The sequence below is a fragment of the Mirounga leonina genome, unplaced genomic scaffold, assembly GCF_011800145.1.
Source record: "Mirounga leonina isolate KUSES-001 unplaced genomic scaffold, KU_Mleo_1.0 Mir_129, whole genome shotgun sequence".
NCBI classification, from domain to species: Eukaryota; Metazoa; Chordata; class Mammalia; order Carnivora; family Phocidae; genus Mirounga; species Mirounga leonina.
In genome coordinates, this window is record NW_023270323.1 from 11,040,693 (window position 1) to 11,065,250 (window position 24,558).

At 41.5% G+C, this 24,558-nt stretch overlaps 1 protein-coding gene and 1 long non-coding RNA gene across 5 annotated transcripts in view; one reads left to right on the plus strand and one right to left on the minus strand.

The window, feature by feature from the left end:
- Positions 1-23,926, minus strand: part of LOC118010364 — a 39,427-nt gene extending 15,501 nt beyond the window's left edge. For all 4 annotated transcript variants that reach the window (XR_004679176.1, XR_004679177.1, XR_004679175.1 and 1 more), the window contains exons 1-3: positions 23,578-23,926; positions 23,414-23,466; positions 8,789-8,926 (exon numbers count right to left, since the gene is read on the minus strand). This is a non-coding gene — a long non-coding RNA (uncharacterized LOC118010364). The remainder of the gene's footprint in view (positions 1-8,788; positions 8,927-23,413; positions 23,467-23,577) is intronic.
- A 241-nt stretch (positions 23,927-24,167) lies between these two features.
- CUNH4orf36 (chromosome unknown C4orf36 homolog) overlaps positions 24,168-24,558 on the plus strand; it is a 15,226-nt gene continuing 14,835 nt past the window's right edge. Inside the window, exon 1 of the mRNA XM_035004580.1 lies at positions 24,168-24,250. The gene's annotated coding sequence lies outside the window, so the exon portion shown is untranslated. The remainder of the gene's footprint in view (positions 24,251-24,558) is intronic.

Consider the following 24,558-nt stretch of genomic DNA (forward strand, 5'->3'; position numbering starts at 1 on the left):
ATGGCTGAATTCAGATGCTCAAGTATGTTTCAGGAAGGTGCCCCACTTCATCCCCTGGCTCTGTTCATCATGGGTTAGGTGTGTTGTTCCCAGGAGTTTCAGGCTTGTATTTTCACAGTTCCAAGATGGAAAGAGCGTCTTTTGCTGCAAACTCTCCCAAAAGTTCTGGGATATATGCTGTTTGGGTTAACTTGATTCCCTCTTTCATCCTTGAGCCAATCACTGTAGCCAAGCTGGTGGTATTTATGTTGATCAGCTGATGCCAATGTCATGTGATCATTCTGGGATGGGGTCAGGTGCACCCAAACTATGAATACTAGAAGTGAGGTGGGGGTAGTTTCCCAAGGAAATGCAGGGCTCTACAATAAAAAAGGAGAGGAGGAGGTGTGGGAGAAAAAAAGAATATTTATTGTATCTTTTCCCTTTCCTTTGTCTTTATTGTTCATTCTGACAAGAAAACATATATGAAAATGTTGCAGGAGCCAAAGACCTGGTGATTAGCCCTTGGGGAGGACCCTGACTTGAATTCAAGGATAACTGGGTATATGAGAGACAGGGTTGTGTAGGAAGAGTAACTTAGAAATTGGTAAAGCCCTTTCCTCACCTCCTCGTCCTACAGAGAGCTTTTTTTTATTCAGATATAGTTCATACCATATAAATCCCTCATTTACAATGCACAATTCAACAGCTTTTTGTAATGCACAGAGTTGTATGACCCTCATCACCATCAATTTTACAACACTTCAGCATCCCCAGGAGAAACTCTGTATCCTTTCACTATCATTCCCTTTCCCCTTAATTCCCCCATCCTCACCAGCCTTAGGCAACCACTACCTACTTTTTGTCTCTGTAGATTTTCCTATTCTGGACATTCAACATAAATGGAATAATATAATATGTGATCTTTTGTGACTGGCATCTTTCACTTAGCATAACGTTTTCAAGGTTCATCTATGTTGCATGTATTAGTAGTTCATTCCTTTTTTATGGTTGACTAATATTCCTCTGTATAGATATACCACCTTTAGTTTATCCCATTCATTAGTTGATGCATGTTTGGGTTGTTTCCAGCTTGGGGTATTGTTTTTGGGTGGAAATATATTTTCATTTCCCTTGGGTATATTTTTAAGGGTGGAATTGCTGGGTCAAATGGTAACACTGTTTAACTTTTTGAGGAACTGCCAGGTTGTTTTCCTAAGTGGCTGTATCACTTTACATTCACAACAAGAGTGTAGGAAAGTTCCAATTTCACCACATCCTAGCCTGATCTTTTTATTATCTGTATTTTAAAAAATTACAGCCATCCTAGTAGATGTTAGGTGGTATCTCATGGTTTTGATTTGTATTTCCCTAATGAATAATGATGCTGAACATCTTTTCATGTAATTGTTGGCCATTTGTATATCTTCACTGGAAGAAGGTCTGTTCATATATATTTATGCAAATGTTTTTCCCATTCTGTGGGTTGTCTTTCCACTTTCTTTCCACAGTGTCCTTTGAAGCACAAATTTAAAATTTTTGAAGTCCAATTTATCCATTTTTTCTTTTTGCCACTTGATTTTTAACATGCCACGCTGCTTTTTTTTGTAATTTTTTTATTTGAATATAGTTGACTTCAAGTGTACAACTTATTTTTAATTTTTATTTGTTTATTTACCACCCTTGCTGCTTTTAAACCTGATGGTTTATACAAAAGCTTATCTCTGTTTCTTTTACACATAAGATCTCACAAGTACTTTAGGTGAGTCCTAAGAATATTAAAAAAAAAAAAAAAAGACTCATAAGCATAGGACATCAGAGCCTGAATAAGGTGAGAAGGATATCCACTCAGGGGTAGCCGGATGTGAAGGGTCAGACCCACAGAAGCTAGGAGGACATCCATGTATGGCAGTGGTTCAGAACTGGGTGCTGGAACCCAAGAAAGGAAGGCATCTACACACGGGAGCAGCCTAGTGTGGGGAGTCAGAACCTGAATGTGCAATGAAAGGCATTCATGCCATGGGGCAGCTTAGTGCACTTGAGAGCCCAAATGGTGTGAGAGGGCTTTCACACTGAGGGAGGAATAACCTGGAATAGAGCATTGGAATACAAGTGAGATGAGCAGGGTATCTGCATGGGGGAGAGGATGGGTGATGGGAGATGGATTACATTCAGGAATATTGATCAAATACTAAGGATAATAAGGGCCAGGTTTCTCACTATTGGAGAAGGGATTAAAAGTATAGAAGGGAAGAAAACTGGAATGAAATTTGTGGTGGATTAGGATTGGAGGTATTGGTATAAACTCGTAGTTTTTGTTATATAGAGATCAATATACAAATGTAGATATAAATGCATGTACATGCATTTACATATGTGTGTTCACATATACATGTCCATCCATGCATAACACACATGTACACACATGTATTGATTAGATATGCCTCCTGAAAAAACTTGGGAGTAGTGGCATCTCCTACAGCAATGAGCAAAACCAGTCCCCAGATATTGGTCTCCAAATACCATTTTGAGAGCAGGCGAAGCAGCTTGCATAAGGATAAAGGCAGGCATTGACTATTGGGAAATGTTCGTTCCAGGAAGGTAGAGTGGAGCTGCTCACAGTGGGAGCACAGGGTCCTATAGTGGTTCGGGGACCAAGCGTTGGATCCACACCAAGAGTGAGGTGGATCCTAGCTTTGGATTTATCAGTTAAATGATGTATTGATAACAGGTCCTTTAACATTTCCAAGCCTCAGCTCTTCATTTGTAAATAGGACAGTATAAGGATAGAAAGGGAAAAAATAAGTCAAATGCCTGGCGTGTTGTGAACACTCAGTATTCTTAATGAGAACACCAGGAAGGCATGTTGCAGCAGTGAAAATAAGTCACAGAAATAAACAAAAACAAAAAGACTCTGAAAACTTTCCAAAATCTTCATCTAAGCTCAGGAGGCCAGGAACTTGGTGGAGTTCCAGGGGCTTTTCAGTCCCATATACCAGCTATGAAATTAGTATGTAATGCTTTCATGTTAATTAAGCCTATTAATATAAAATTTGTGGTAAAAGATCTGACCTGTGTGTTGGATAGTCCCAAGAGCAGGGTGTCAGATGGGGTGGGATAAAAAGAATTATTCCAATTTGACTTTATTCCACAGAACTAATGAGTTAGGGAAATTCCTATGAAAATGGGCTGCCCCTGGGATCTCACTACTGTTCAAAACAGAGTCTTCTCTGTTTCTTCCCTCCCTCAATAGTGCTTACATCCAATAAGTCACCAAGCCTTTCTCCTCAGTTTCCCCACAGTTGTTCTGCTTCTCATCACCTCCACTCTGGTTCCAGACTTCCCTTCTGACTTGGTTATTTTGTGCAAAACTTTTTTTTTTTTTTTTTAAGATTTTATTTATTTGACAGAGAGACAGTGAGAGAGGGAACACAAGCAGGGGGGAGCAGGAGAGGGAGAAGCAGGCTTCCCTCGGAGCAGGGAGCCCTATGCGGGGCTTGATCCCAGGGTCCTGGGATCATGACCTGAGCCAAACGCAGACGCTTAACCGACTGAGCCAGCCAGGCACCCCTGTGCAAAACTTTCTAACTGGTCTTTCTGCCCCTAGTTATTATGTTTCCTAATCATTCTCCATCCTGCCATGTAGTGATTTCCATTTTCCCAAGGATTAATCTGATTGCATCATGTCCACACTGAAACTCCTCAAATCCTATTTATTCCACGATAAATTTTGCCCTCCTTAGATGGCATTCAAGGACCTCCTGCCACGCAAACAGCTACAACCAATAGAGGCCACTCACTCCCTGTCCTTTGGGACCATTTTCCACATTTCTTTTTAAAAAATATTTTATTTATTTATTTGAGAGAGAGAGAGAGAATACAAGTTGTGGGGGAGCAGAGGAGGAAGGAGAGGGAGGGGAAAAAAATCTCAAGCAAACTCCCTGCTGAGCGGGGAGCCCAATGCTGAGCTCAATCTCACAACCCTGAGATCATGACCTGAGCTGAAACCAAGAGTCGGACACTTAACCAATTGAGCCACCCAGGCATTCTCATATTTCACATTTATACCTAAGTTTTTTACCTAAGCCTACCTTCCTTTTCCTTTTGCAATGATTGTTTCTTTTTATATCCTGTCATTAAAATGTTTTAAATCACAGTTTAAAATGTCCACAGCAAAACAAAGAGTGTAAAAGATTGTGATAATCTTTTATCACAGGCAGTCTCCTGCTTATCACATTTCCTTTTCCGTGGAGGCTACAACTTTCACTCTTGTTCATATCTTCCTCCATATCTCTAAATAAAATGTTTATGTTGCTACTCAATTAAGAAAGTTTCAAACAAACAGAGGTCCAGGACCAGAGAGCTTCAACACGAATTCTACCAGACATTTAAAAAGCAGTTAATATCTGGGGCGCCTGGGTGGCTCAGTCGGTTGGGCGACTGCCTTCGGCTCAGGCCATGATCCTGGAGTCCCTGGATCGAGTCCCACGTCGGGCTCCCTGCTCAGCAGGGAGTCTGCTTCTCCCTCTGACCTTCCTCCTTCTCATGCTCTCTCTCTCTCATTCTCTCTCTCTCAAATAAATAAATAAAATCTTTAAAAAAACAAAAAAAAAGGGGCGCCTGGGTGGCTCAGTTGGTTAAGCGACTGCCTTCAGCTCAGGTCATGATCCTGGAGACCCGGGATCGAGTCCCGCGTCGGGCTCCCTGCTCGACAGGGGGTCTGCTTCTCCCTCTGACCCTCCTCCCTCTCATGCTCTCTCTCTCTATCTTATTCTCTCTCTCAAATAAATAAATAAAGTCTTTTAAAAAAAAAAAACCAGTTAATATCTATTCTTCTCAAACTATTCCAAAAATAGAAAGGAAGAAAAACTTCCAAGTTCATTCTATGAGGCAGCATTACACTGATACCAAAAGCAGATAAAGATACCACAAAAAAGAGAACTACAAGACAATATCTCTGATGAACATAGATGCAAAAGTCCTCAACAAAATACTAGCAAACAGAATCCAACAATACATTAAAAAAATAATTTGCCACGATCAAGTGGAAGTTATTTCTGGGATGCAAGAGTGCTTCGATATTCGCAAATCAATCAATGTGCTACATTACATCAATAAGAGAAAGGATAAAAACCATATGACCATTTCAGATAGATGCAGAAAAAGTATTTGACAAAGTACAACATCCATTCATGATAAAAACCCTCAACAAAGTAGGTTTAGAGGGAACATATCTCAACACAATAAAGGCCTTATGTGAAAAACCACAGCTAACATCATGCTCCATGGGAAAAAACTGAAAGATTTCTCCCTAGGGTCAGGAAAAAGACAAGGATGTCTATGCTCACCACTTCCATTCAGCATAGTACTGGAAGTTCTAGTCACAGCAATCAGGCAACAAAAAGAAATAAAAGGCATCCAAATTGGTAAGGAAGAAGTAAAACTTTTACTATTCGCACATGACATGATACTATATATAGAAAATCCTAGGGCGCCTGGGTGGCTCAATTGGTTAAGCGACTGCCTTCAGCTCAGGTCATGATCCTGGAGTCCCGGGATCGAGTCCCGCATCGGGCTCCCTGCTCGGCGGGGAGTCTGCTTCTCCCTCTGCCCTCTTCCCTCTCTCTCTCTCTCTCTCTCATTCTCTCTCTCAAATAAATAAATAAAATCTTAAACAAAAAAAAAAGAAAATCCTAAAGACTCCACCAAAACAATGCTAGAACTGATAAATGAATTCAGTAAAGCTGTAGGATACAAATCAATGTACAGAAATCTGTTGCATTTAAAAAAAAAATTATTTATTTATTTGACAGAGAGAGTGAGAGAGAGCACAAGCAGGGGGAGCAGCAGAGAGAGAGGGAGAAGCAGGCTCCCTGCTGAGCAAGAAGCCCGACGCAGGACTCAATCCCAGGACCCTGGGATCATGACCTGAGCCGAAGGCAGATGCTTAACCAACTGAGCCACCCAGGCGCCCCTCTGTTGCATTTCTATATACCAATAATAAAGCAGCAGAAAGAGAAATGAAGAAAACAATCCCATTTACAATTGCACCAAAGATAATAAAATACCTAGGAATAAATTTTTTTTTTAAAGATTTTATTTATTTATTTGACAGAGAAAGACACAGCGAGAGAGGGAACACAAACGGGGAGTGGGAGAGGGAGAAGCAGACTCCCTGCCGAGCAGGGAGCCTGATGCGGGACTTGATCCTGGGACTCCAGGATCATGACCCGAGCCGAAGGCAGTCGCCTAACCAACTGAGCCACCCAGGCGCCCACCTAGGAATAAATTTAACCAAAGAGGTGAAAGACCTGTACTCTGAAAACTATAAAACACTGATGAAAGAAATTGAAGACAATACAAAGAAACAGACATTTCATGCTCATGGATTGGAAGAACAAATATTGTTAAAATGTCTATCCTACTCAAAGCAATCTACAGATTTAATGTAATCCCTATCAAAATACCAACAGCATTTTTCACAGAACTGGAACAAATGGTCCTAAAATTTGTATGGAACCACAGAAGACCCTGAATAGCCAAAGCAATCTTGAAAAAGAAAAACAAAATTGGAGGTATCACAATTCCAGACTTCAAGTTATATTATGAAGCTGTAGTAATCAAAACATTACGTGGTCCTGGCACCAAAATAGACACATGGATTAATAGAACAGAATAGAAAACCCAGAAATAAACCCACAATTATATGGCCAATTAATCTTCAACAAAGCAGGAAAGAACATGCAATGGGAAAAAGACAGTCTCTTCAGCAAATGGTATTGGGAAAACTGGACAGCAGCATGCAAAAGAATGAAACTGGACCACTTTCTCTTTTCTTTTTTTTTTTTTTTTAAAGATTTTATTTATTTATTTGAGAGAGAGAGAATGAGAGAGAGAGCACATGAGAGGGGGGAGGGTCAGAGGGAGAAGCAGACTCCCTGCCGAGCAGGGAGCCCGATGTGGGACTCGATCCAGGGACTCCAGGATCATGACCTGAGCCGAAGGCAGTTGCTTAACCAACTGAGCCACCCAGGCGCCCCCTGGACCACTTTCTTACACCAGACACAAAAATAAACTTAAAATGGGTTAAAGACCTAAATTTGAGACCTGAACCCATAAAAATCCTCGAAGAGAGCCCAGGCAGTAATGTCTCTGACACTGGCCATTGCAAGAGTTTTCTAGATATGTCTCCTGAGGCAAGAGAAATAAAAGCAAAAATAAACTATTGGGACTAGATCAAAATAAAAAGTTTCTGGGGTGCCTGGGTGGCTCAGTCGGTTAAGTGTCCAACTCTTGGATCAGGTCCTGATCTCATGGGTCATGAAGTCGAGCCTCACATCGGGCTCTGTGCTCAGCAGGAACCTGCTTGGATATTCTTTCCCTCTGCCCCTTCCCCTACTCGTGTTCTCTCTCTTTCTCTCAAATAAATAAAATCTTTTTTAAAAAGTTTCTGCACAGAAGATATTTGCAAATGATATATGCAATAAAGGGTTAGTATCCAAAGTATATAAATAACTTACACTACTCAACACCCAAAAAACAAATAATCCAATTAAAAAATGGGTAGAAGACATGAACAGACATTTTTCCAAAGAAGACATACAGATGGTGCACAGATACATGAAAAGATGTTCATTATCACTCACCATCAGGAAAATGCAAATCAAAACTACAATGAGATATCACCTCACACCTGTCAGAATGGCTAAAATAAAAAACACAAGAAACAACAAGTGTTGGCGAGGATGTGGAGAAAATGAACCCTCGTGCACTGTTGGTGAGAATGCAAACTGGTGCAGCCACATGGAAAACAGTATGGAGGTTCCTTAAAAAATTAAAAATAGAAATACCGTGTGATCCAGTAATTGTACTACTGGGTATTTACCCCCCAAATACAAAAACATTAATTCAAAAGGATACATGCACCCCTATGTTTATAGTAGCATTATTTACAATAGCCAAATTAGGGAAGCAGCTTGGGTCCATTGATAGATGAATGATGAAGAAGAGGTGGTATATATATATATATATATATATATATATATATATATACACAATGGAATATTATTGAGCCATAAAAAATAATGAAATCTTGCCATTTGCAACAACATGGATGGAGCTAGAGAGTATAATGCTAAGTGAAGTAAGTCAGTCAGAGAAAGATAAATACCATGATTTCATTCATATGTGGAATTTAAGAAACAAAACAAATGAGTGAAAGAAAAAAAGAGAGATATAGGTGAAGGGGATTAAGATTATACTTTATCATGATGAGCACTGTGTAAAGTATAGAATTGTTGAATCACTGTATTATATACCTGGAATGAATATAACACTATATGTTAACTATACTGGAGTTAAAATAGAAAACTTAATAAAAAAATTTAGGTATCTATGGACTTTCTACTACTGAAAATTATACTCTTCTTTCACACACACCCACATTCACACCTGTCCTGCCACACATCCTGCCAGGTGCCAAAGGTGCTTGTGGCCCTTATAGAAGTGCCCTCAATGTTTGCCCATGATTATCTTTCTGGGAACTTTCTTTTTTTTTTTTTTTTTTTTAAAGATTTCATTTATTTATTTGACAGAGAGAGAGACACAGCGAGAGAGGGAACACAAGCAGGGGGAGTGGGAGAGGGAGAAGCAGGCTTCCAGCCGAGCAGGGAGCCCAATGCGGGGCTCGATCCCAGGACCCTGGGACCATGACCTGAGCCGAAGGCAGATGCTTAACGACTGAGCCACCCAGGCGCCCCCGGGACCTTTCTTCACTTCCCATGAGGAAAGTCTTATTTACTTACTGTACCTGTCTTCCCCTCATGATGGAGGTCTGGTCTTGTCTACTGTCTTCCTTTCAGAAGGGAGGTTCTTGCGTACTGGATCCCATGTCTTTCTCTTTTTGGTTTATTCCCTCATTTTGGAGAAGCACGTTCTTTCTAGTTTCCTATAAAGGAATTCAGTGCAGGTATATATTTGAGATATATTTTGTGTACTAAAATAGCCCCATTCTACTTTCATACTTAAATGATAAGTTGGCGGGTCTGAAAATTCTATCTTGGAAAAGCTTTCCCTTCATAATTTCATCATCTAGCTTTTCAGGGTTGTTGCTGAAAAGTCTGACTTCATTCTGACTCTTGTTTTTGTGTGTGGAATCTTATCTGCTTGTCTTTTTAGCTTTCATTCCCACTATATCCCCTGTTTTGGTTGGGTTGCCTGCAGCAGCAAGTAAATGAACATCAACTCAAAGTGGTTTAAACAATAAAGTTTTTCTCATATCATTGGTCTCAATGCAGGATGGGCTCCAAGGATAGTTAATTCACTAACAAAGGAATTATCATTGAACCTGGTCTTTCCATTTTCCAGCTTCCCCCCAACCCCTCTTTTTTTCCTCAGATCAGCTCTCCTTATGTTCATAAGATGGCTACAGCAATTCCAGGTGTATCCAATATCCAGATACTCAGAAGGTATAAAGGAGGAAAAGGTAATCTCTTCATCAGTATCTTTTCTAAGTTCTTTCCCAGAACACCCATTCTCATCGGTGAGACTATATCACCTGCCCAAGTCTACATGAGAGATAAAGGGAATGGTACTACCTTGATTGGCTTAAATTAATCAGGATTCACCTTTAGGAGCTTAGGAAGTAACTGGCATCCATACACGAACATGACCAAGTGCAGGAGCATAGATACCTGAACAAGACCAGAGCTATAACAGTAAAGAAGTGGGGAAATGATTTTGGAAGGGAATCAACAATGTGTACTACACTCCTGGACATATTTTGTTTCAGTAATCCTGACTTTATTACAGTTTCCCCAATGTTCTTATTTTTAGGCCTCTAACTTCACATTGGCTCCTGCTGTTCTTGTCACTGTAGGAAGCTGAAGAGTAGGCTTGATTTCTGGAGTCTCCCTAGGAAGCCATTTATCTCCATATGCTTGACTAGCATTAGATTAACCTTGAATCTTCTATAAGTAAAAGTCTGAGTGTTGACACTGGGTGCTCCCTTACCCACTGAGATGGGGTCCTGGCGCAGGTTTGTAATGAAGTTCTCCTGTTCTCCCATCACCACCAAGGCTAACTGGTTCAAGGAGAGAATACTGAACCCAAGTTTAACTAATCGGATTCTCTCCCTATTTGGTATTAGGACTGAAAGAAAGTCAGTCTCCATTTGCTTCAAACTATCACTTCAAACTCAGGAGGGGCAGCAGTATTCCATCTCGTGCTTTGAGGAACAGAGAAATCTTTGTAGGGAGAAGGAGCAAATGCACAGAGAGAAGCAGGAATGAGATGGAGTGGAGTGTTCCTGGCTTCCTACTTCTTGATTTCAGCCCGTCTGAGGGTTGGCTGCATTCCTTGCCCTTGTGTCTTGTGAGATAGGCAAGTATCCTCATTTTAAATCCCCCTTTTGATTTAAACTAGTTTCCTGGATGTTCTGCTATTTTTAACTATAGCATCTTAATTTAAGGAGTTATGACCAATCCTTCTGGACTAGGGCTATGAAACCTGAGGGCTTGTGACTTTATCTTGAGGCTCAGGGTCTCTTTCTTTTTCCCTTATCAGTTGGTTTTATTTATTGTCAACCTTGTGGGGGATCTGGTATGCTTGGGAAGGGGAGCTGAGGTGTTGTAAACAAGAATGGGTAGAAGGGCATGTGTTTGGTTCATGCAGAGACGAGTAGGATGTTTCACTTTTCTTCCATGTAGCATAAAGTAAGCATTAATAAATATTTGAACAGATAAGCAGTCTGTACCTCATAAATCTGAATCTGATAAAAGATTAAATCTTAAATTGATTGTTGATAGCTGTTGTGTCACACTGACGTCTGTAACTGTGTTATTAATTGTTGCATCTGTGGTCATTGTGTTGGGGTATCAGACTTACATTTATGAGCTGACTCCACCTTCATGTTATGCAACTAGTTTGTTGTAGGTGGGACAGTTCTAGTGCTGACACAGGAGACCACACTTAAAGTCCTGAGGAGTTAAAAACAGCTTGGGATCTGAATAAGCACTTTTGCTCAGAATCTTTGCATTGTGTCAACTTTAATCATGCATTGGCCTCTTGGTCAACTTTCATCACTTCTTGACCCAATTCCTCATTTGTATGGTGTTTCTTTGGATGAACTGGAACTACAGTTTTCAGAATCCTCTTCCTTGTGTGATTTGCCTTAGAGTTGGGGGAAAAAAAGCCCAGTATGAGATTTGGAAGGTAGTAGTGAATGAGCAGTCATGCTCTGGAAGAAACACGCAGAGAGGTTTGCATATGTCAGTTGTCCCCACTCTCCACTACACTGGTGGCAGGTTCCGCATGTTCTTGCTCTTGCCTGCCCCATACCTGGCTCTTCTCTCAAGTGCAGGCCCTGCTGACCAGCAGTGACTCCAGGCTGGGCTGTTCCACTCTCACAGCTGAAGTGCCTGGTTTCTCAGATGGCTTTGCAAACTCCATCTTGCCCACCTCTGCCAGCACTAACAGAGGATTGGCCAGTGACTTTTCCCTGATCCTTCAACTTCTGCTTTTCCCTTGATTCTCCTGCTTCTTCAACGATAGTGGGTAGAAGTCATCATAGCTTCTAGCATATAATGAATCCTCAATTAACATTTACTAAATGATCTTTAGTTTATAGAAAGAAGAAAAGAAGGAAAGAAACTACTTGGGGCACCTGGGTGGCTCAGTTGGTTAAGCGTCTGCCTTTGGTTCAGGTCATGATCCCAGAGTCCTGGGAATAGAATCCTGTGTCCAGCTCTCTGCTCAGTGGGGAGCCCGCTTCTCCCTCTCCCTCTGCCTGTCGCTCCCCCTGCTTGTGCTCTCTCTCTGTGTCAAATTAATAATTAAAATCTTAAAAAAAAAAAAAAGAAAGAAACTACTTGTCTCATTGAATTGGCCTAGATGCCAGATGGTGGAGATTCTCTTCACAATTTTGGCTAAAAGTAAAAGGTGCTTTCCAAACTCTTATTACTTACTTAAAATAATTCCACAAAGCATATTCCTTAAAAAAAAAAAAAACACAGTTGAAATAGAGAAATGAAAGTAGCTTACTTAAGATCCTGGGGCAAAAGAGGAAGTAAACCAAAATTAGAACTTGTAGTTATGTTTTCCCTAACTTACAGCTGAAGTCTGCTTAGCAGTTCATTAAGTTTTATCTTTCTTACTTTATCAAACCCACTTTTGTTCACCGTCACCTCTTCTGCCCCTTGCGTGTATACACATGTATATTTGTCTAAACACCACCAGGAAAAAATATATCAAAGTTTATGGAAGTACCTGTTGAAAGTATGGCTCTCCAAAGGGGATTATATTCAAGTCAACTTAATGAGTATTTATTGAGCATCTACATGTAAGAAAACTTAGACTGCAGGCCAAGTAAGGATGAATAGAGAGCCAATGTGCTGTGGTGTTGCTATTGGAGAAACTTTACAAAGATTCTTTAATGTGGAGCCATTGTTGGTTATTACTCAATTCCTATTCTCAGTACCCTGTCTTTTTCTCATTCCTCAGTTGAGTCTTGGGGTTGTGGTTTCCACATGAACATACACCCAAAGTAGCTTAATGAGATTCAGCAGAAATAGGTCCTCCAGGCCATGGCCCTTCTAAGAGAATATTTTGTTATTCCCTAGGCAGGTAGTTCTTAAAATTTACTAGTAAACCTTCACCTGGAAAGCCTCTTTAAAATGCAGAATCCAGGGGTGCCTGGCTGGCTCAGTCGGAGGAGTGTTTGACTCTTGATCTCGGGGTCATAGGTTCAAGCTCCACAATGGGTATAGAGATCACTTAAAAATAAATAAATAAGCCTAAATAAAATAAAATAAAATGCAGAATCCTAGGCTTCCTTCCTCACCCTCCCCCCACCAACTCGGCTCCTGCTGATTAAAATTCAGGTTATCTACGGAATTTCTATTTTTCACAAGACTCCAGGCACTTATATGATGCAATGGGCTCCAGGCCAATTTCAGGGAAATGTCCAAAAACACCTGGGCACTTACTTTTTATTTTATTTTATTTTATTTTTTTTTAAGATTTTATTTATTTGCGAGAGAGAGAATGAGAGATAGAGAGCATGAGAGGGAGGAGGGTCAGAGGGAGAAGCAGACTCCCCGCTGAGCAGGGAGCCTGATGTGGGACTCGATCCCGGGACTCCAGGATCATGACCTGAGCCGAAGGCAGTCGCTTAACCAACTGAGCCACCCAGGCGCCCTGGGCACTTACTTTTTAAAAAGCTGATTCTTGGGGCGCCTGGGTAGCTCAGTCATTAAGCATCTGCTTCTCTCTCTCCCTCTGCTACTCCCCCTGCTTGTGTGCGCGCTCTCTCTCTTTCTCTGTCAAATAAATAAAAAAATTTTTTTAAATAAATAAATAAATAAATAAATAAAATAAAAAGCTGATTCTTGATCCCTCTGAATTAGAATTTTGGGGGTAGAGCCTGGGAATGTGCATTTTAAATTCATCTCCCACTTGATTCTTATGAATTCCCAGACCCCCTTTGAGAAGATTAGTAGATCTCCTACTTTATATTTAAAGCCCAGTTTAGACACAAAGTCCTCTGGAGAGAGAAACAGAAAAAAGAGAAGGCTTTCCTTGCTAGTAAACATTGATTTTAGAATCATTCCTTCCTAACTCTTAGAATCCATTCCCAGCTTATTGCTGTTCTAAGCATTTCTTGGAAAAAGTCTGGGTTCCCAAGGCCAGGAAGCCTTTATATCCTCTGAGGTGGTCAGGACTGCTGATGGGCACATCTTAGGCAGCCCTCATTTGCAGATTAAACACAGGCAGGCCAATCAAACAGTAATGGGAGCTCCAGAAGCCTCGGGGGTTGTGAGGCAGTGTCTTCCAGAATAATGGTCTTTCCGGGGCCAAGTCAGGCCACATGTCTGCCTCCCTACCCCATCCCATCCTGACATTCCCCATGCCCAAAGCCATGTCTAACATGTCATCCCAGAGGCCACTTTGTAAAACAGTAACTGTCCTTCCAATAATTTGAAAAGGGCATGATGTGGGCCGTGTGGAGTGAAACAAGCATCCTGAGATGAATATGGGTTTGAATCCTGGCCTTCCCCCTTAGCAGGCCTGAGTGTGGACTGGCTACCGAGCCTCCAAGGTAACTGCTGGGAGGGGCTGTGTGAAGTCCGGAAAGCTGGTGTGTGAGACCACTAGAGAGGGACCAGAGACATGGTACTCTCCTCTCTTCCTGACTCCCTAGTTCCTTTGATCCTCATTCCTTCCACCTTATTCCATCTCTCACCCTCCCTGTTCCAGACCACTGGACTGGTTTGTAAGTGTGAGAAGGCTTTCTTCGGCGCCTCCCCTCCCCATGTTGTGGAGGACTCTGGTCGGGCACTACTTGTTCTCACCAGCCTACCATAACCACAGCCATGACTTGGTCATCTTTGTTGTAGCAAAACCTGCTCCAAAGACTGAAAGGGAACATTTGCCGAGCACCAGGCAAGTACTGAAGATACTACAGGAGAAGTGCTTAGGGCGGTGGCTGGCTTCTTTAGTAAATTATAGCTATTACTCACCATTGTTTTGCTATTTATTTCTCAAATGAGTCTGGATGGGGCACCTGAGTGGCTCAGTAGGTTAAGCGTCTGCCTTCGGCTCAGGTCATGATCCTGGGGTCCTGGGATGGAGCCCCACGTTTTCAAACTCCCTGCTCCGTGGGGAGTCTGCTTCTCTTCCTCTCCCCCTGATCCCCACGCCCCCTCCATGTGTGTGCGTGTGCTCTCTCTCAAATAAATAAATAAATAAATCTTAAAAAAAAAAAGTGAGCCTGGAGAGTGGGTCCTAACAGCTGTTCTGCTTCTCTTTGCAGCTGAAAAAACTGAGGCTCAGAGGAAATGAAGTTACTTGCTCCTGATCACATAGCTAGGAAGTGGTGAACTAGAATTTTAACCAGTCTAGAGACAGCTTCAAAATCCATGCTTTTTCTTTTTTTTTTTTCTTAAGTCCTTTTTATTTTTTTTATTTTTTAAAGATTTTATTTATTTTTTAGAGAGCGAGCGAGAGAGAAACAGCATGAGAGGGGAGAGGGTCAGAGGGAGAAGCAGGCTCCCCGCCAAGCCGGGAGCCCGATGTGGGACTCGATCCCAGGACCTGAGCTGAAGGCAGTCGCTTAACCAACTGAGCCACCCAGGCACCCCCAAATCCATGCTTTTTCAACTGCCATTAGTAAGGCCTCAGTCTGAAGTCTCACATTCAGAACACATATGGGAAAACCAGAAAATGCTGCTAGTTCTGGAGATACAGACATATTCATTTTTTGTGTGTGAAATAAAAGTGCCTTATAAATGACTTGAAAAAGTCACTCTGTATTTATGGGGAAAGTGACATTATACAAGATCGGAAATCTGTTGACAAACTGCTGACATTGGGTGATATGTAGATGGAGATTCCGTATGTGAATCTCTTTGCCTTTGTATATATTTGAAATTTTCTTCATTGAAGAGTTAAAAACCAAATTCATTTCACATCTGTCCAAAATACGGTGATTATGTACAGTAGCAGATTATCTATAGGCTCTAAATTTGTAGTTGATAGACTTCACATTTTTGTGAGGATTCTGTGATTTTTGAAGATTTGGAAGACTAAATTTTTGCTTTTTAAACTCTCAAAATATGCAAATTTATATTTGTTGTATAATATGGGCAAGGCAACTAACGGCCATGACAGTCCTATGGTGAAAGTCGAATTATCTCCATCTTGCCGATGAAACACTGAGGCATTGAGGGAACTCCCTGGCTGGAGGACTCTCAGCCAGGGGGAAGGGGATTCTCAACTCAGGTAGAATGTCTCAGGTCCACACATATTCTGTTGCTCACCTTGAGGGCACCATGTTTAAGCAAATATTCATCTTAAGTCTCAGTTAGGAATGATTTTACCACAAATACAGAAAATTCTATTTGTTAGGAGAGGGTCACACTCAAGGGGAGGAGACTTAAGCATTCACACACACACACACACACACACAACACAAACACACACGAGTTAACCATGTTAACTATTAACTATGTGGGATGGTGGATGTGTTTATTATCTTGATCTTCTTAATCATTTTATTTTATTTTTTTAAGTATTTTTCAAAGATTTTATTTATTTATTTGAGATAGTGTAAGCGAGAGAGCAGGAGCAGGGGAGCAGGGGGAGAGGGAGAATCAGGCTCTCTGTTGAGCAGGGAGCGCAACGTGGGACTTGATCCCAGGACCCTGGGATCATGACTTGAACTGAAGGCAGACGATTCACTGACTGAGCCACCCAGGCGCCCCTTAGTAATCATTTTACAATGTATATGCATATCAAATCATTACATTGTACACTTTAAATATATACAGTAATAATAGCCAATTATCCCTCAATAAAATTATAAAAAAAGAACTTATCTTAGAAAATTAAGCAGATGGAAAAGAATTAAGGAGTAAAATTCATAGACAGTTTTATCATTAGGAAGTGCTTGAGCAAGTCCAAGAAGTTCTACACTTTGAAATAATTCCTTTTTCTTAAATCCTAATTTTAAGTAGACTGCTATTTAATGTCTGTGGGGGCTTATATACATTCTAATTTTAGATTTTGGCTTAAAAAGGGAATCTTAATTCTTTTAAGACAACTTTCACAACTGACAGAAAGAGTGGTGATAATTTCTTTTTCCATATTTCTCCAAGCTGAGAATGTATACTTTTCATAACTGACTTACATCTCCATGGGAAAAGAGAGCTTTACTTCTTTTTACTTTTTGTATTGAACAATAATTGACATACAATATTGTATTAGTCTCAGGTGTACAACATAGTGACTTGATATTTATATACACCAAGAAATGGTCACCATGGTATGTCTAGTTACTATCTGTCACCATATAGTTATTACACTATTATTGACTATATTCCCTATGCTGTACTTCTCATCCCCATGACTTATTTATTTTATAATTAGAAGATCATTAATCTCCTTCACTTATTTTGTTCACACCCCCTATTCTCTTCCTCTCTGGCAACCAACAGTTCATTCTCTGTATCTGAGTCTGTTTATTTTGCTTCTTCGTTTGCTTTATTTTTAGATTGCACATGTAAGTGAAATCATATGGTGTTTGTCTTTGTATGAGTTATTTCACTTAGCAGAGTACACTTTAGGTCTATCCATGTGGTTGCAATTGACAAGATTTCATTCTTTTTTATGGCCAGGTAATATTCCATTGTATATATACCACATTTTCTTTATCCATTCATCTATTGATGGATACTTAGGTTGTTTCCATATCTTGGATATTGTAAATAATGCTGCAATAAACATAGGGGTGCATATGTTTTTTTTAGTACTTTCATTTTCTTTGGCTAAATATCCAGAAGTGGAATTGCTGGATCATACAGTATTTCTATTTTTAATTTTTTGAGGAACCTCCACACTTTTTCCATAGTGACTGCACCAATTTACATTCCCACCAAAGAGTTTACTTTTCTCCTCTTCCTTGTCAACACTTGTTATTTCTTGTCTTTTTTTCCCCTTGTCTTTTTTTTTTTTTAAGATTTTATTTATTTATTTGAGAGAGAGAATGAGACAGAGAGAGAGAGCATGAGAGGGGGGAGGATCAGAGGGAGAAGCAGACTCCCTGCTGAGCAGGGAGTCTGATGCGGGACTAGATCCTGGGACTCCAGGATCATGACCTGAGCCAAAGGCAGTCGCTTAACCAACTCAGCCACCCAGGCGCCCTCCCCTTGTCTTTTTTTTTTTTTTTTTAAGATTTTATTTATTTATTCATGAGAGAGAGAGAGAGAGAAAGGCAGAGGGAGAAGCAGGCTTCCTGCGGAACGGGGAGCCCGATGCGGGACTCGATCCCAGGACCCTGGGATCATGACCTGAGCTGAAGGCAGATGCTTAACCGACTGAGCCACCCAGGTGTCCCCTCCCCTTGTCTTTTTGATACTAGTCATTCTGGCCCTTGTGAGGTGGTATCTCATTGAGGTTTTTATTTGCACTTCCCTGATCATTAGGGATTTTGAGTATCTTTGTGTCTGTTGGCCATCTGGATGTCTTCTATGAAAAAATGTCTATTCAAGGACTCTGTCCATTTCTTAAAAAAGACTTTATTTATTTATTTGACAGAGAGAGACACAGCACAAGCAGGAGGAGTGGGCGAGGGAGAAGCAGGCTTCTTGCAGAGCAGGGAGCCCAATGCAGGGCTCAATCCCAGGACCCTGGGATCATGACCTGAGCCGAAGGCAGATGCTTAACAACTGAACCACCCAGGCGGCCCCCTCTGTCCATTTTTTAAAAAAAGATTTATTTATTTATTTGAGAGAAGGGGGAGTAGAGGGAGAGGGAGAGAGTCCCAAGCAGACTCCACCCTGAACACAGAGCCTGACACAGGGCTCAATCTCACAACCCTGAGATCACAACCTGAAGCGAAACCAAGAGTCAGATCCTTAACCAACAGTACCACCCAGAGGTGCCCCCTCTGTCCTTTTTTTAATTGGACTGTTTTTCAGATATTGAGTTGTATGAGTTCTTTATATATTTTGGATGTTAACCCCATATGGGATATATATAATTTAAAAATATCTTCTACCATTCAGTAGACTGCCTTTTTGTTTTAAGATTTTATTTTTATTTATTTGACAGAGAGAACATGAGAGAGGGAACACAAGGAGGGGGAGTGGGAGAGGGAGAAGCAGACTCCCCGCTGAGCAGGGAGCCCGATGTGGGACTCAATCCCAGGACCCTGGGATCATGACCCGAGCCGAAGGCAGACGCTCAACAACTGAGCCACCCAGGTGCCCCTACCTTTTTGTTTTGTTGATGGTTTCCTTTGTTTTGCAAAAGCTTTTTAGTTTGATGTAGTCACAATAGTTTATTTTTTCTTTTGCTGTTTTTGCCTCAGGAGATAGATCCAAAAAAATATTGCTAAAAGTGGTGTCACAGAGCTTACCTCCTATGTTTTCTCCTAGGAATGTTATGGTTTCAGGTCTTACATTTAAGTCTTTAATCCACTTTGAATTTATTTTTGTATATGGTGTAAAAAAGTGGTCCAGTTTCATTTTTTTACATGTAGCTGTAAAAAACGCTCTCTAAAAGAGAACTTTTCTTACGTATGGGGGAAGAGGGAGAAGAGGGACAAATTTTAGACTATGGGGCCAATCACAAAGCTTTGCATACAGAAAGTGCTCAATATATGTGTGTTAAATTGGCTTGAAACTAACTGAATGGAAGCTTACGATGAACTATGAACCACTGAGATGAATAAAATTAAAAGGACTATATGGATATTGTAACCCTGGGATATAAATCTTCAAAAAAAGGTTAGGACAAATAAACTTTATATTCTATATGAACTTTAATGAATTATTTATTTATTTATTTTTAAGTAATGTCTATGCCCAACATGGGGTTTGAACTTATGACCCCAAGATCAAGAGTCACATGCTCTACCTATTGAACCAGCCAGGCACCCTGAACTTTAATGAATTCTTTACATAAATATGTCAAACTACAAAACAGGTAAAATTATTAAAAGTCATTTGCTAACTTATTAAAAACTTAGTGTAATTATGTGAAAGATTTAGACAGATTCATGGAATCAATCATAAAAATATTTTGGGGTGCTATTGGTTCAGTTTCATAAATGACACAAAGGCTCAGAAACTTTTCATATTTATAAGGGGTCTCTAGCCTAGGTTTTTTGATTCCTAGTTAGGCCTTTTCTATCAGAGCACACCACCTCTTCATCTGGTCTGTATCTCTTCAAGAGAAAGCTCAATTGATATGATTTATTATTTATTTGAAAAGTCAATAAAATGTGAATAATTTTAACAAATATTTAATGAATAAATGAATTAATTTGAAAAGTCAATAAAATGTGAATAATTTTAACAAATATTTAATGAATAACTGGAGACCTCATCTTAATTTTCTAATTGTTCCTACTTCCTAGTTATTATACATTAGCATGAAATTGAAATGTCAATTGGACTAAAGTAGATAAATCTTTTGTTTTAATTAGTACTTTACAGGGTGACATTGTAACACTCCAAAGCCCTCATATATTACAATGTGTAAAGAAATATCTTTCTTCCTATTCTTACAACTAACGCCTTATGCTTGCACAGTGGAGGAATTCCAGTGTGGTTGTCAGGGCTAGCTATCCTGATGTGATCTGCTCCATGGCAGATGCAGGTTTATGGTGCCTGCCAGAGTCAGCCAGGGATCCTTACTGCTCTAGCTTTTGTCCTGGGGAGAATCCTAGGCTGTAAACCACACACCATAGTCTTGGATTAGGTAATAGATTTTGACCTGCTTTGTTCCCAAAGAACAGGAGTTTATCAAATGGGCACCTGGGAAATTGTAATTTATACCTCTAAGGAGAGCAGAGGAGTCTGGACACTAGCTGTGGCTATTATTTTCTGTGTTGGTCAGGCACTAATGTGTTTAAGGTACAGAAACCTACTATGTCAGGGCACCTGGGTGGCTCAGTCAGTTAAGCATCTGCCTTCGGCTCAAGTCATGATCCCAGGGTCCTGGGATGGAGCCCCACGTTGGGTTCCCTGGTCAGCAGGGAGCCTGCTTCTTCCTTTCCCTCTGCTGCTCCCCCTGCTTGTGCTCTCTTTCTCAAATAAATAAAATCTTAAAAAAAGAAAAGAAACCTACTCTGTCAATTTCAAATAAAATGGGTGGGTAGTCAATGTTATTGTAAGGATGCAGTGGACATTTCACAAATAGAGGGATATATAATTCAATCAGGGGATCCAGAGAACTCAAAGGAGGTAGGTCAGGAATGAAATAGACCTGGGCTAAATTAGGTTCTGCAATTTACTAGTTGTGTAATTGTAAGCAAGTCATTTAGTAGCCCTATAAACCCTTTTCTTCCTTAACTGTCCTAGGGAAACTATTATCCTCTTCCCCACTAAGCTGTGAAGTTCAGATGGCAGGGAGAAGAATAATTGCTGGCATGGAGTAGGTGCCCAACAATATTCTGTTAATATATGTATGATGAGAAATTAAAAGAATATTTGAAAAGGGCAGTTGCAAAAATATTTAAAGTTTATACCTTAAAACCTTGCCCTGATTACAATCCTGGGAGAATGTACAGTATGGTACAGAGAAAAATATCAGAATTGCATAGTCTTGGGTCAACTTCTGTGACTTTAGAAAAGTTATTCATGCTTGAGGTGCCTGTTTTTACTTCTCTAATATCCCTAAAAATCACACCACTAAATTTATAATAGCATCTATGGTTGTGATAATTACATTAGGCAATGTATAGGAAGTACCTTGAACAGTGTCCAAAGTGTAGTAAATATCACACTACTATTGTTTTTTTGTTGTTATAGGATATCATGTCTCTTTGCATACCTCTTTGTACCTTAGTTCTAACAGTAGGTGGCAGCAAAGCTCTCTTAACCAATTTGAATGAACCCTGCCAACTTTTTGGAACAATCAGTGAAGGCTTACCCAATAGGAAGATGTGTGTAGGGCACCAGAAAAGCAGGGGGAGAGAGATCATAGAGAAAAGAAAGGAAGGGAGGAGGAGGAAAGAAGAGAGGGGGGGTGGGTGGGAGACCGAGAAATGTTTAGATATGATGTGATAATTCAAAGGAAAATACTAAAATAGTCTTCATGGGTGTGGAGTGAGAACCAGATCTCTATTGGATATCCTTCCACCTTCTATAGGATTTAATGTTATTTTTGTTTTTAAAGACATGTGGGAGAGTGGTACGTATCATATATTTTCTGTGTTGACAGTTTTTAGGGCTCTTAACTGGTCCTAGATGAGATTTCAGCTGCCCAGAAAGAATCTCTAAGACATAATGTGTTTTACTGTTCATTTTAATCAAACTATTAATCTCAATTATAAAAATATGACTATTTTCCTCTGTGTAAAGTATTCCTTCTACAATAAGACACTTAGTGTGGGCGCCTGGGTGGCTCAGTTAAGCGTCTGCCTTCGGCTCAGGTCATGATCCCAGGGTCCTAGGATCGAGCCCCACATCAGGCTCCCTGCTCAGCGGGAAGCCTGCTTCTCCCTCTCCCACTCCCCCTGCTTGTGTTCCCTCTCTCGCTGTGTCTCTCTCTCTGTCAAATAAATAAATAAAATCTTAAAAAAAAAAAAAAAGACAGTGTATATTAGTTATCTGTTGCTCTGTAACAAATATTCTAAAGGTTGGTGGCTTAAAATGACAAGCATTTATTTTCATATTTTCTGAGGGCCAGGAATCCTGGAATGGCTTAGCTAGGTGGTTCTCACTCAGGGTCTACCATGAAGTTTCAGTGAAGACATCAGCTGGGGCTGCAGTCATCTAAAGGCTTGATGGAGCCTTGGAGGATCTGCTTCCACTCACATGAGTGATGGCAAGAGGCCTCAGCACCTCACCAGTTGTTGGCTAGAGGACTCTATTCCTCTGCATGTGAATTTCTCCATAAGGTGGCTTGAGTGTGCCCTAACATGGCATCTGATCTCTTCTAGGGTTAGTGATCCGAGAGACCACAAGAAGGAAGCCACAGTACCTTTTATGACCTGGTCTCAGAAGTCATAGTCTGTAACTTCCATCATATTTGTTCAAAATGAGTCACATAGGAAATAACTAAACACAATTCTCAGGAATCATATACATATACAGGAAATGAGGTTCAAAGTTGGAGAAATCACAGGCTGTCTAATCTCTCTCAGTGGGGCCCTGGACACATCATCCTCTCCCTGGATCTTGATTTCTTCCTCCATAAAAAGAGAACAGCCACAGCTCCATGAGCCACAACTCTAAAGTGGCCTATCTCTGCCCCACCTGGGTGTGATTTCAGTTAACAACTTGGTTTTTTCATCTCTAAAATGAAATGATCTTAGACAGTGGCTTTCACACTTTTTAGACCCATTGTGAGAATTATATTTTATACTGAAACTGCATGCACACACAGGCATGAAAAAGTCTGTACGGATAACAAAATACAAGTTCCACAAAACAATACTTAGACTTATTTGCATGATGTACTCTCACTCCCCAACCACCACCCCATTCTATGTTAATTTGTTTGAAAAAATTCAGTTCAAAATCTACCACATCGATGTTACAGCCCAATAATGGATTCAACATTCTTTGTGTTAAGAACTAACACCCACTCTCACTCCTTGAGGCTCCTTTTCCAATGGTACTGGAGCGGAAATGTTAAAGAGTGAAGGAGTCCTCACCTTCTAGTTTTGGGGAAGCAAAAAGCACCTTCAAAGGTGGTTCAAGCCTACCAGCCTATCCTAATTAGACAGGCGCTAGTATCAGAGGTATCTTGTCAGGGTGGAAAGGGTACCGTGTTGAGCTTCAAAAGTTGGCCCTGCAACTCATGAGCTGCGCCATCTCGGGCAGGCCTTTAACCTGAGTCCATGCCTCCTCTCCATAATTGGAATAATAAGTATCCCTTGCCTATCTCATAAAGTTGTTACTAAGCGCAAAATTAGACAGTCACTTACCGTGTCGGTTGGCAGAGAATGTACAGACATGCTCTTTAATCCTCACAAGGACCCTGCAAGATACAGAGTATGATACTTGTTTTACAGATAGAGAAATGGAGGATTAGAGAATTTACATAGGCAAGACCTTAAAGTTAGCAAGTGGCAGGACTAGAATTCCCAACCTGTTCTGATTCCAAGACCCATGTGAAATAGGTGGGCTGTTTTCCTTTGACGTTTAAGTGGCGACCATCTACGATGTATTAAAATAGATTCCTCCTGAATCACCACAGTGCACTGACTTCAGGAACTGGTCCATCAGGCTACCTCCTCTAATCTGTCTTGCCCTGACCACGATGAACACATACCGCATCACAGCTAGGCTTGGGCCTTTTTAGCGTTTCTAGCGGCCTTGACCCACCAGGGAGAGTGAACATTGACAAGAGCGCCTCCGCTCCTCAGGCGTCACCGGTGAGCCTCGCTCACAGTGAACACGCCAGAACGGAGCACATTTCTTCAAGTGGTGCCCCCACATGGTCCCCACAACCAAATCCCCGGGTCGCTTAATACAACTCCCCGACACTTAAAAGTGTCATTTTCAGAGAAAGGCCTAGCTTACAGCTCTTTTGCTCGTAAGTTTTGTTCCGTCAAGTGTGTGCGGGCCTCGGCTGCTTAACCCGAAGGCCCCCGCGGGCTCCCGTCCCGGGCCTGGCTCCCCGCGCCCCTGGCGGAAGGAACTGGCACCACAAAGCCCTTTATTGAGGCCTCCGCGTGACGCGAGGCACCCCGGCCCTGGGCGCGGCCCGCAGCTCGGGCGCGAGCAAGAAGGAGGCGTGTGCCCGCGGCGCGGGCCCTCAGGTGTGCGCGGCCGTGGGCGCCTAATCGGGCGCGCGCTCCGCCCTCGGCCCGCGGGGGACCGCGACCCTCCGAGACCAGCGAGCGCGAGTCACCTGGCGCGGGCGCCCGACCCCCTCCCTCCCGACTCCAGGGACCCACCCTCGGGGGCCCGGCTGACTGTGCGCGCCGACCGCGCGTCGGATGGGGCGCCGGCGTGGGAAGGGGCGGTGGGAGGGCCTGCCCCCCCTCCCCCCTTCCACCGCCCCCCTTCCACCGCCCCCCGCCCCCCCTCCCCCCCGCTCCCCCGCCCCCTTCCACCGCCCCCCCGC